This window comes from Crocodylus porosus, unplaced genomic scaffold (genome assembly GCF_001723895.1).
Source record: "Crocodylus porosus isolate Cpor-Errol unplaced genomic scaffold, CroPor_comp1, whole genome shotgun sequence".
NCBI lineage: Eukaryota > Metazoa > Chordata > Crocodylia > Crocodylidae > Crocodylus > Crocodylus porosus.
Window position 1 is genome coordinate 88,724,404 of NW_017728931.1, and position 11,429 is coordinate 88,735,832.

The window sequence follows — 11,429 nt, forward strand, 5'->3', positions numbered from 1 at the left end:
ACTGTCTTTCTCCATCACAGCTGCCAGAGCATCGAACCTGTTCCCCAGGTGAACCTGGGGAGCTTCCACCACACTAGGCCTAGCAGCTCTGGATTTGGACACCTTCGGCCACTCCTGTGTTGGATGCCGCTCCTGTGGGGGCTGTACAGTGGGCGACCAGTTCTGCAGAGAACAGAAATAGGCATCATTTTCATCCTCTGCATCCCTGATCCCCCCCAGCCTGCTCACCTCAGCCTGGAGCTCCCTCACCTGCTCCTCCAGGGCCCTAAGTCATGCACAGGAGGGGCAGACAAGGGGACCACCAGCCCCCCCCCGAGCCCATCCCACAGACGGGGGCAAGGGGCCAATGAATGCGCCATGTGCTCCGTCTGGGTGGAGGCCTCAGAAGAGCCCATGGCAGGCGGCCACGCCTGAGCGGGGCCCCTGGCAGCTGTGCTCCATGTCTGCACCATGTCTGCAGAGCTGCGCCTGCTGCTTTTGCTCACTGGAGGTACTGCTCTGGGCAGCTACCTTGCGCCTGCCTTACACAAACGCCAGCGCGCCCTTACAGAGTGTGCCTGTTTGCGCGCACTGTTCGCGCATGCTGCCTGTGCGCGGCTTGGGAGTGTGGCTCCCTGTTGGGCGAGCTAAAAGGGCTCCGGAAGGCTTCCCCTCCGGACCCGCTTCAGCTGTGCTGTACCCTCTGCCCCACTTACCTTAGGGGGAAATCAGCTGTTGCTGCCCCTGCTGCTGTCTCCTCTGCAGCTGCTGCCTTCGCTGCCGAGGTAAGGTAGGTACACGTGTGGCACACGGGCACCCTGCTTCCTCTGCCCCTGCTTCCCAACTGGCATTACAGTGTCCAGGCCAATGCCTGTGGAGCTCATCAGCTCCTCTTAAATATTATTTTTCTTATCAGGTACCAGCTAGTATCAGTTTCATTTTGTGTACTAGAACCCCTTCAGAGGAAGGACTGGCGAGAACTGGCCCTGCTGATAGGAGCTCTGTAGTTGACTGAGGGGACAAGGATCTCACTCATTATCCTTATCCAGGGGCAAACAATCCTGACTGAGTGCAACTTAATGATTAGCACATCATGGTGGAGGCCTCATAAGCCAAAGTAAGGAAGAGGCCTCAGCTCAGCTGAGATGAGAAATGAAGGCAGCAGAGAGGGTGTTAAGAAGCTGGGGGAGAGCAGAGGACAATGGACACACCTGCCCCATCTCCTTTATCACCAGGAATACAAATGACCAGGCAGAATACTGTTGTGCCTTGGTAGGGTCTGTTACATACAGGGTTTTGCAGCCTCTCAGCGGAGATGCACTATACACCGTAACATGTGCTAAAGAAGGGTTTAGTGGAGAGAGAGAGAAATGGACTGTACCCTACAATAGGCATTAAGGTATTATATGATTACATATAGTATAATATATTACTATATGCTATATATATTCATATACTGCTATATCAATAGTCTATGCACTTCTATAGTGAATTTTAGTTCTTGAAGAAAATTGTAAAAGTAATTTCATGGAATCTGAAACCTCCTCCTCACAGTTCAGCCCCCCCACACTGACCTGCTTGGAAACATCCCCTGCTTCCCAACCTGACTGTGACTGCATGCCCAGTGGTGCAAATACCTAGGTCACCAGCAACCAGCCAATAGAACATGTTCCCAGGAGCGACCTAGGAGGTGAGATGTGCCACATCCCAATACTAACAGTCTGTCCTGAGGGGGCAGAGGACTTCTGCAGCCCCTAACAGGAGAGGATTCATAGAGGAATGCCTGCTTTCCCTTCATTTGCAGTTGTTTTGAAAAGGTATGTTAAAACCAGCATAGCCCTCCCTTAGGATGCACAGTTTTAAATGTGTTCAGCTTGCTTGAGAATACTGCTTACCCTGAGGTGTTCTCTCGGTGCAGATCAGGATGATGCCTGGCAGCAGAGTACACCTAGGGGCATTGCTGTGTTATGAGCTGTACAGATATGAAAAGAGAAAGAGATTAAGTTCTTGGATGGCCATACTCAGACCCCATGAATGGGACTATTCCCACTAGAAGCACAGCGAGCTCCCTCAGTGCCCTGGGCAGAGTGCCATCCACTAGGAAATGGGAGGAGGGAGGAGTCTTACCTTTCCCCGACTCTTTCTGCTCTGGCAGCAGCTCCAGTGACTGCAGTAGCATGGGCTCACACTGGAGCATGGGGCTACCCAGCTTCAAAGGCTGTGCAGCATGGGATACACCTCTTGGTGGTTCATGGGGATGGGCCTGCCCTTGCACTGCCCCTGCTGCTGCGTACCCATTTTATCCAGTGGCTCTTAAATGCAAAAACTGTTAGGGAGAAAAACTCAGGACCCCTCCCTTACATTAAGGCTCAGAGCATAGACAAGAAGTTGCTATGTCTCAAGGGCAGGAGTTGGTGAGAAGAATCAATGGGCATGGCCCTGCATGTCAAAGGACTCCGAGTTGGGACTCATATACCTGGTGAGCCAAATGGGAATATGAGCAGTCACACAGACACTCATGAGTCATTAGATTCTATGAAACCTGACTTCCTCCAACACTTTCCCTGTTTAGTATATGTTTTACCATAGCATGGAGGAGCCTTAGTCTCAGATTAGGACCTCATTACACTAGGAGCTTTAGCAACATGCCAGCAGAGGTGGTTCAAGCACCTACATTGAACACCTTCAAGAGTAAATTGGATGCTTATCTTGCTGGGATCCTATGACCCAGCTGACTTCCTGCCCTTTGGGCAGGATGATCTCCTGAGGTCCCTTTCAGCCCTAATGTCTATGAAATCTATGAAATAAATCTATGAAACACAAAACTGAAGGGCAGGCTCCATCTGAAAAGCCTTGCACATACCTAGTCTGGCACCTGTTCACACACAGATGAGCATGAAACCAGAAGAAAGCCAGGAGCACTGTCTGTTTCTAGCTTTGCCCAGCTCTGACACTGCAGGTCATGTAGCCCTGCTGTCTCATTTTCTTCATCTGTAAAATGGGCACAGTACTGACTTCAAGTGGGGGCCATGCAAGGCTCAGTGAAGGATTTTTATATGACATTTTAATAGAATCATAGAAAGGGACCTCAGGAGGTCATTTAGTCCAACCCCTTTCTCAAAACAGGACTGTTCTCAAATATATAATCCCAGCCAAGGCTTTCTCTAGCCAGGTTTTAAAACCCCCCAAGGATGGAGATTCCACAACCTCTTTGGGTAACCTGTGCCAGTGATTCCGGTGAAAAAAAGTTCTTCCTAATATCTAACCTAAACTTCCCTGGCTGCAACTTCAGACCATTGCTCCTTGTCCTGCCACTGTTAAGAGTCCAGCTCCATCCTCTTTGGAACCACCTTTCAGGTAGTTGAAGGTGGCTATTAAATCCCCTCGGTCTTCTTGTCTCCAGACTAAATAAGCCAGCTTCCCTCAGCCTGTGCTCGTAAGTCATGTGCCACAGCATGCTAACCATTTTTGTTGCCTTCTGTTGGACTCTCTCCAATTTGTTCACATCCTTTCTGCAGTGGGGGGCCCAAAACTGGACACAGTACTCCAGATGTGGACTCAACACTGCTGAAGAGAGGAAGAATCACTTTCCTTAATCTGGTGGTAATGCTCATACTAATGCAGTATGCCCTTAGCCTTCTTCACAACAAAGGCACACTATTGGCTCATATTCAGCTTACTATCCACTGTTACCACCAGCTTGTTTTCTGCAGAGCTGCTGCTTAGCCAGTTGGTTCCCAGCGGTGCGTAGAATTGTTCTGTCCTATGTTTACGACTTGCATTTGTCCTTATTGAACCACAGTAGATTTCTTATGATCCAATTGTCCAATTTGTTAAAGTTTCTCTGAATCCTAGCTGTACCCTCCAGCATATCTACTGCCACCCTCTAACTTGGTGTCATCTGCAAACTTGCTAAGGGTGCAATCTATGCCACCTTCCAGGTCACTGATGAAGACATTAAAGCTGGCCTTAGAATTGACCCCTGAAACACTCCACTTGATATCAGCTGCCAACTAGACATCGAGCCATTGACTACTGCCTTCTGAGCCTGATGATTTGGCCAGTTTTCTACCCACTTTACATCCAGTCATCCAACCCATACTTCCATAGCTAGCTTGCGAGAATGCCGTGGGACACTGTATCAAAAGCCTTGCTGAAGTCAAGGTACATCATGTCCACTGGTCTCCTTGCATCCACAGAGCCAGTCATTTCAACATAGAAGGCAATCGTGTTGGTCAGGCATGACTTGCCCTTGGTGAATCCTAAATCACCTTTTCCTGTAAGTACTTAGAGATGGATTCCTTGAGGATCTGCTCCATGATCTTTCCAGGGGCTGAGGTGAGGCTGACTAGTCTGTAGTTCTCTTGATCCTCCTCCTTCCCTTTCTTAAAGATAGACATTATATTTGCCCTTTCTCAATTTCCCAGGACCTTTCCCAATTACCATCAGTTTTCAGTGATTGCCAGCACCTCTGCAATCACATTGGCCCTCAGCACCCTCAGGTGCATCCTGTTTGGCCCCTGGACTTGTACACATCCAGCTTTTCTTAATAGACCCTTACCTGTTCTTTTGCCACTGTTGGCTGCTCACCTCCACACAGTTTACTTGTGCACAGCTGTATCGAACTCTCAGAAGCTGTCAGGGTGATTGAAGTCCCTCATAAGAACCAGGGCCTGTGATCAGGAAACTTCATCCAGCATATCTTCCTGGCCTGGTGGTCTATAGTAGAACCCCACCACAACATCACCCTTTTGCTTTCCCCTCTCCCCTCTGATCCTAACCCAGACTTTCAAACAGGTCCATCTCCAGTTTCATATTGGAGCTCTGAGCAATCAAAGCTTTTTATACATGAAGCACAATTCCTTTTCCTCTTCTCCCCTGCCTGTCCTTCCTCAACAGTTTATATCCATCCATACAGTGCTCCAGTCATGCAAGCTTTCTCACCAAGTCTCTGTTATTCCAGTCATGTCATACATCTCTTGAAGATGAAAGCATGCCATTGATTCATAGTTGTGTGACCATTCAAGGACTTTAAATTCTTCCTGCTTGTTTCCCAGGCTCCATGCATTTGTGTACAGGCACCAGAGGTGACTAGCCACTTACCTCAGAGCATAGGTCTCCATTCCCTGGTGAACCTAGTTTAAAGATCTTCTCACTAGGTTAGCAAGCCTGTCTAGATGCTCTTCCATCTCTTTGTCAGGTGGATCCCATCTCTTCCTAGAAATCCTTCTTGGAACAACATCCTGTGGCCAAAGAAGCCAAAGCTCTGCTGGTAACACCATCTGCTGAGCCATGCATTGATCTGCAGGATGCATCTGCTCTTGCCCAGGCCCTTCCTGCCTAGAAGGATTAAGAACACCACCTGAGCACCCGTCCCTCTTCACTCTTGCACCGAGACCCTGTAGTCACTTTTAATCTGCTCAGGGTCTCCCTTGGTCATATCATTGGCGCCTACATGGATGAGCAGCATGGGGCTCTCTTATCAGAGAGTTGGATAAGTCTTGGTAATCCCTCCATGACATCCCTTTCAGCTTTCACCTTCCTGGGCATCCATGTCCGCTTCCTTCCCTAGCACTGCCTCTGGCAGTCCTTCCTCCACAGTTCTAGAGGTCATCTTCAGCATTGAATTGGTGACGTTTTTATGGTAGGGGATGCTTTGGAACCTTGCCACCTCCTTCTGTAGCTCTCTTACCTGTTCCCTGGCAACTATCAGGAAGCATCATTCACATTGCCCCCATCTGGTTGTTACTGGAAGGAAACTGCAAGCCATTGGACAGACACCTTACAGGTGCAAGAGGAAGAGTTGGCATAGGCAGTGGCTCTGGTATTGCAATGTCCTCCAGCCATTTGCCTGGGTCCACTGCCTCTCTCTTCCTGCCCCTCTCCCCAGGCAGACCTTCCCTAGCAAACTGCCCTGTAAACTGGCTTGTTCACCACTGCTTGGTCCCAAAAGGTTCCCTTGTCCTTGCTTCCTCTTGCCAAACTTACAGTGAAGGAAGATGAGAGAGTTTCCAGGTAAATGCCCTACCAATTTAGTGACTGTCAACTGTTCAATGTTCCTCCTCCATCCAATAAATTTGTGTTATGCCATCAATGTATTGATGTGGCTGCAGTCATAAGGGTCCTGAATGATAAATCTCACTTGTGTTTAGGCCTGGATGGCAGATTTAGGAAGCTTTGTATGCATACATCAAGTAGCAGGTTGTATCCTGTGCAAGTCAGTGATGGTGGACCCCTCACAGCATCATCCTCTTAGTGCCCAAGTGCACAGGGACATACTGGTCACCTCCTGACATACTGTTACTCAGCTATAGGGCCTCTGTAGTACATGGCACCTGTTCAAAGAGTGCTGATGTCTCCTCAGCATTGAAACCTTTCCCAGGCAGGTGGAGGCAGGAGGAAGGGTGATGAAGTGCTAAAGACACCAGCCTGCTTATTGTGGACTTGATTGAATTACACTGCATCCTAGCTGGGTTACTCTTGAGCACACTCCACTGCCCTGACCCCTCTCAATCTCCAAACTTGGATGGATGCTGGAAAGTGCCACAGCGGCTGTTCCCCAGCAAGTGGTCTCAAGCCTACCAGAGACTGAGGTGAGCAGAGCATCACAGGGACACCCTGGATCATCTTTGCCAGAGTATTTCTGGATTTGGCATTTATGTTTGGGCAGGCTGAAAGAGATGTTTGCTCTGCCTATCTATGTGCTTGGATCTCCTTGTGACAGTCAGGTTGCCTTTGAATTTTTAATTTCAGGCTTAATATTAGAACAGGAGTCTCAGACACACCTTGTGACCCCGGCCAGATCATATGGATGCATTTCTGACTCCAGCAGAGGGGGCATGCTAGCAGCTCCAGCCCTGGCTCAGCCTGGAGCACATAGTGGTAGTGAAGAAAAGCAGGGCAAACATGCTGCAGGGCAACCAGGGTGGTATAAGCCCTCTGCATCATTCTTGCTGCTAGAAAGATGTCCATCATGTCCATCCCAGGGACCCCAAATTCCACAGCAGGCCACAACCTCCAATAGTAGCCTGGTAGACCAGAAAGAGCAGTTCTGCAGGCTGTATGTTTGACACCCCTTAGTGGAGCAATAACTATGGACTATGTGGCTGAGTCACATACAGTGGAGAGGGAAAGGACAGAATAACAATGTAACTAGAAACAGATTTGCTGCCTCCTGGAGGTTTTGTGGCTTTGCAGAGGAGAACCACATTAAAGAGATTGCAAGTCTGTGATGTGATGACTTGGCTACCACTAGCAGATGGCAGACTCCTGATGCACAACTGCATTTTCACACCTTAAAATGTTCTCAACTATGTCAGCAACAAGATCAGAGACAGTGTGGGTCCTTTACTAAATGGGGGAGGCAACTTAGTGACAGATGATGCAGAAAAGAGTAAAGTACTCTAAGACTTTTGCACCTCAGACTTCACCAGCAGGGTCAGCTCCCATACTGCAGCTGGGGAGGAGGTGAGCAGCCAATGGTGGCAGAAGAACAGGTAAGGGGCTGTTAAGAAAAGCTGGATGTGTTAAAGTCCAGGGGCTGGACAGAATGCACCTGAGGGTGCTGAGGGAGTTGGCCAATGTGATTACAGAGCTGCTGGCCAGCATCATTGAAAACTGATGGCAAATGGGAGAGGTCCTGGACAATTGAGAAAAGGCAAATATAGTGGTCACCTTTAAGAAAGGGAAGAAGACTCCAAAGAACTACAGATGGGTCAGCTTCACCTTAGTCCCTGGAAAAATCATGGAACAGGTCCTCAAGGAATCCATTTCTAAGCACTTATAGAAGGTGGTTAGGAACAGTCAGCATGGATTCACCAAGGGTAAGTCATGCCTTTCCAAACTAATTGCATTCTGACTAGGTGCCTGACTCTGTGGATGTGGGGACGCTAGTGAATGTGGTATACCTTGACTTTAGCAAGGTTTTTAACGTGGCTTCCCACAAAGTTCTTGCAAGCTAACTAAGAAATTATGAGTAAGATGACTGGACTATAAAGTGGATATAAAACTGGCTCAATCATTGGGCTCAGAGGGTAGTAGTCAATTGGTTGATGTCTAGTTGGCAGCCAATATCAAGAGGAGTGCCCCAGGGGTTGGTCCTACAACTGGTTTTGTTCAGTATCTTCCTCAGTGACCTGGAAGATGGTAGAGCGCACCCGTGGAAAGTTTGCAGATGGCACCGAGCCGAGGGTAGTAGTAGATACACTGGAGGGCAGGGCTAGGAGGCCTCACCAAATTGGAGGATTGGACCAAAAGAAATCTCATGAGTCAGTAAGGCCAAGTGCGATGTCCTGCACTTGGGATGGAACAAACCCATGCACCATTACAGGCTGGGGACCAACTATCTAACCAGCAGCTCTGCAGAAAAGGACCTGGGGGTTACAGTGGACAGTAAGTTGAATGAGCCAGTGTGCCCTTCTTGCAAAGAAGGCTAACAGCATACTGAGCTGCATTAGAAGCAGTGTTGCCAGCAGATTGAAGGAAGTGATTGTTTCCCTCTATTCAGCACGTGAGGCCATGCCCATGTCCAGTTTTGGGCCCCTCATTACAGAAAGGATGTAGACAAATTGGAGAGTCCAGTGGGGGGCAACATAAATTGTTAGGGACCTGGGGCACAAGACTTCTGAGCAGAGGCTGAGGGAAGTAGGCTTTTAGTTTGGAGAAGGGAAGACTGAGCAAGAATTTAATAGCAGCCTTCAACAACTGAAGGGCAGTTCCAGAGATGATGGAGTTAAGATGGTTTTCCATGGTGGCAGATGACAGAACAAGGAACAATAGTTTCAAGTTGCAGCAAGGGAAGTTTAGCATAGATATTAGGAAGAACTTTTTCACTAAGTGGGTAATAAAGCACTGGGATGGGTTACCCAGAGAGGTTGTGGATTCTCCATCCTTAATGATTTTTAGGAACTGGCTAGAGAAAGCCTTGGCTGGGATGATCTAGTTGGGGATGGTCCTGCTTTGAGCAGGGGGTTGTCTTAGATGACCTCCTGAGATCCTTTCCAGCCCTAAATTTCTATGGTTCTATGTACTTCCTTGCAGTTCAACTGAAACCAACACCCTCATACAACACTGCTTGGCATGGTCTGACCTTATTGTAGTTAGTGACACAACTATGGAAACATCAATTGCTCACCACTGCCCAGTGGCTAGACCTGTTCCTAGAGAGCTTCTGGGCGGTGGCTTATACCAACAATATATACATGAAGCCTAAGTATGTGCATGTAGAAGCCAGTTTATTTCCCAGTCCACTGCCACCCCCCTATAGCAAAATCCAACTGCGCAATTATATCATGTGGATTCTGACTGCACCTCTCTCTCTCCTTTCTTAAGAGGTTGTTTCTTAGTAAAGGGAGATCAAGAGTACTAGCACCATCCAGTCCCATTGCTCCATTCTGCAGAGATTTGTAATACTACTGAGTCCCAGTATTTGGTGTGTCCCCTGGAGGAAACTAAGACCAAGGAAAAAGGCTAGTAAAGGGATTACTGATCAAAAGGAGTATGGGCAGAAAATGGGATATGTACTCTTCCCTCCAATACAATTGTTCCTCCCTACCTTGTCAGTCAGGCAATGGCTGTGTACATTCAAATAACCTGGAAGAATTTTCTCAGGATTGTTCTCCTGGTACAGAAACTTATCCAAAGCTGTGTGTACAGGCATTTGAATGTGGAGGCCCAGAAGAGTGACACTGCCAGTGCTGATACTGTGCCCAGGGTGCAGGGAGTCCTGTGCACATCTTAATCTACTCTGTAGGCTCTCTTAGCCCGCTTGGTGACAAATGGCAGAAGTGCAAAGGGTAGCTCTGACTGGCTGACCCAGACTGCTTAGGCTCAGCCTGTGTTTCCCTGCAGCACAATGTGCAGATTGGGAAGGGGGTACTGTGCTCCCTGCTGGAGCAGCGCAATCCAGCGAGTGACACACTGTCTCCCTGTGGGGAATGCTGGAGGGCTATGTTCTCCTCTGAGAGAGGCCAGGGCAGGTACAGACATTCACTCTCTCAGGAGAAACTCTTCTGGGAATGATTTAACCATGGTTATTGCCATGCAATCACAAGTCAAACAGTCTCTGCCCCAACAAGCTTCTCCCATAAGCATAAGACAAATGACAACAATAGCACCCAATTTCATTACATACAAAGGGAGATCCCTCAAGAGGAAAACACTTAACAGCACACCTTATTACAATCATGCTTATAAATTACCTCTGGACTAAAGCCAAAACTGCACAGCCAGCCCTCTTTTCACATGGGAATCAGGGACAGACCTCTGAGATGGATGGTTGTTTCTCTGGTGCCAGCATCTTTACTTTTGCTACTCAGCCTTCAGAGTTCTTCATATCAGGGCCAATAGCCAAGAATACAGATTTACAAGTGTGTAGAGAAGGGAAAATAACTGACCTGTAATTCTCCTGCTTTCAAGATGTCAGCTGACAGGATTCTTGGTGCTTGGTCCCTTTGTCTTGGCAGGCAATGGGGTTGCTTGGAGTTAAGACACAAAGGTCCTATGAACCAGTATCTTTAAAAAAAATAAGCTGTAATATGATCATTCAAAGACATCTCAATATTAAGCTGAACCTATGTCACTTTGAAGTTATGCCATTTTAAAACAAACATTGCTCCTTTGCCAGAATAAAAAGCAATGACAAACTAATGATACTCATTTACATTTACTATGCTCCTGAAATGTAATACTGATAATCCAGCTATATCAGCCTTAGTTTCTCACTTAGCATTTTGAACAGAATGAACTAGTTTCACTTTTTTCCAAGTGCTGATGTAAAACTGAGGTGAAATGTAATCAAAACCACAAATGACAATTTTGCAGAAAGACAAATTCTTAAGTATTAAGAGCCTGATCCAAAATCTTTTGTAATCAACAAAAGTCTTTGCATTGTTTTTAATGAATATTGATTCAAACTTTAAGTAACTCCAACCAAAAAAATACGTATATGATTTTTCAACAGATAAATGCTTGATATGCAATATTTTATTAATGTATAAAATATAGAAATTAATAGGTTATCCATCAAGTTTGACTTTGTGACGCTGGGTTTACATCTGAGATCTTGGAGCTGACAGACTTATTCACACCACCAGGCTACCCCAAAGTGCTATGTTTATATTCCAAGACAAACAGGCAACCATTATAATAAGGAATACCAAAATAGAGAAGATAAAAGACTTGATTTAACTGTATAGCAGTATACACATTTACATTTCTAAAGTAGCTGCATGGAATCCAGCAACTGTTTTTCAGCATGTACATTTGATACTGATTGTTCTTTTGAACATATAGTTAGTTATACAACATATTTAATGATTAAGCAAATGTACTACAAAATCCTAGCATAATAGTACAGAATAATAAACATCACAACTGTACAGCACAGATTAAAAAAAATCCCTTGATATTTGACAAGCAGTACAGCCAAACAAAGGCCAAAGTCAAACATT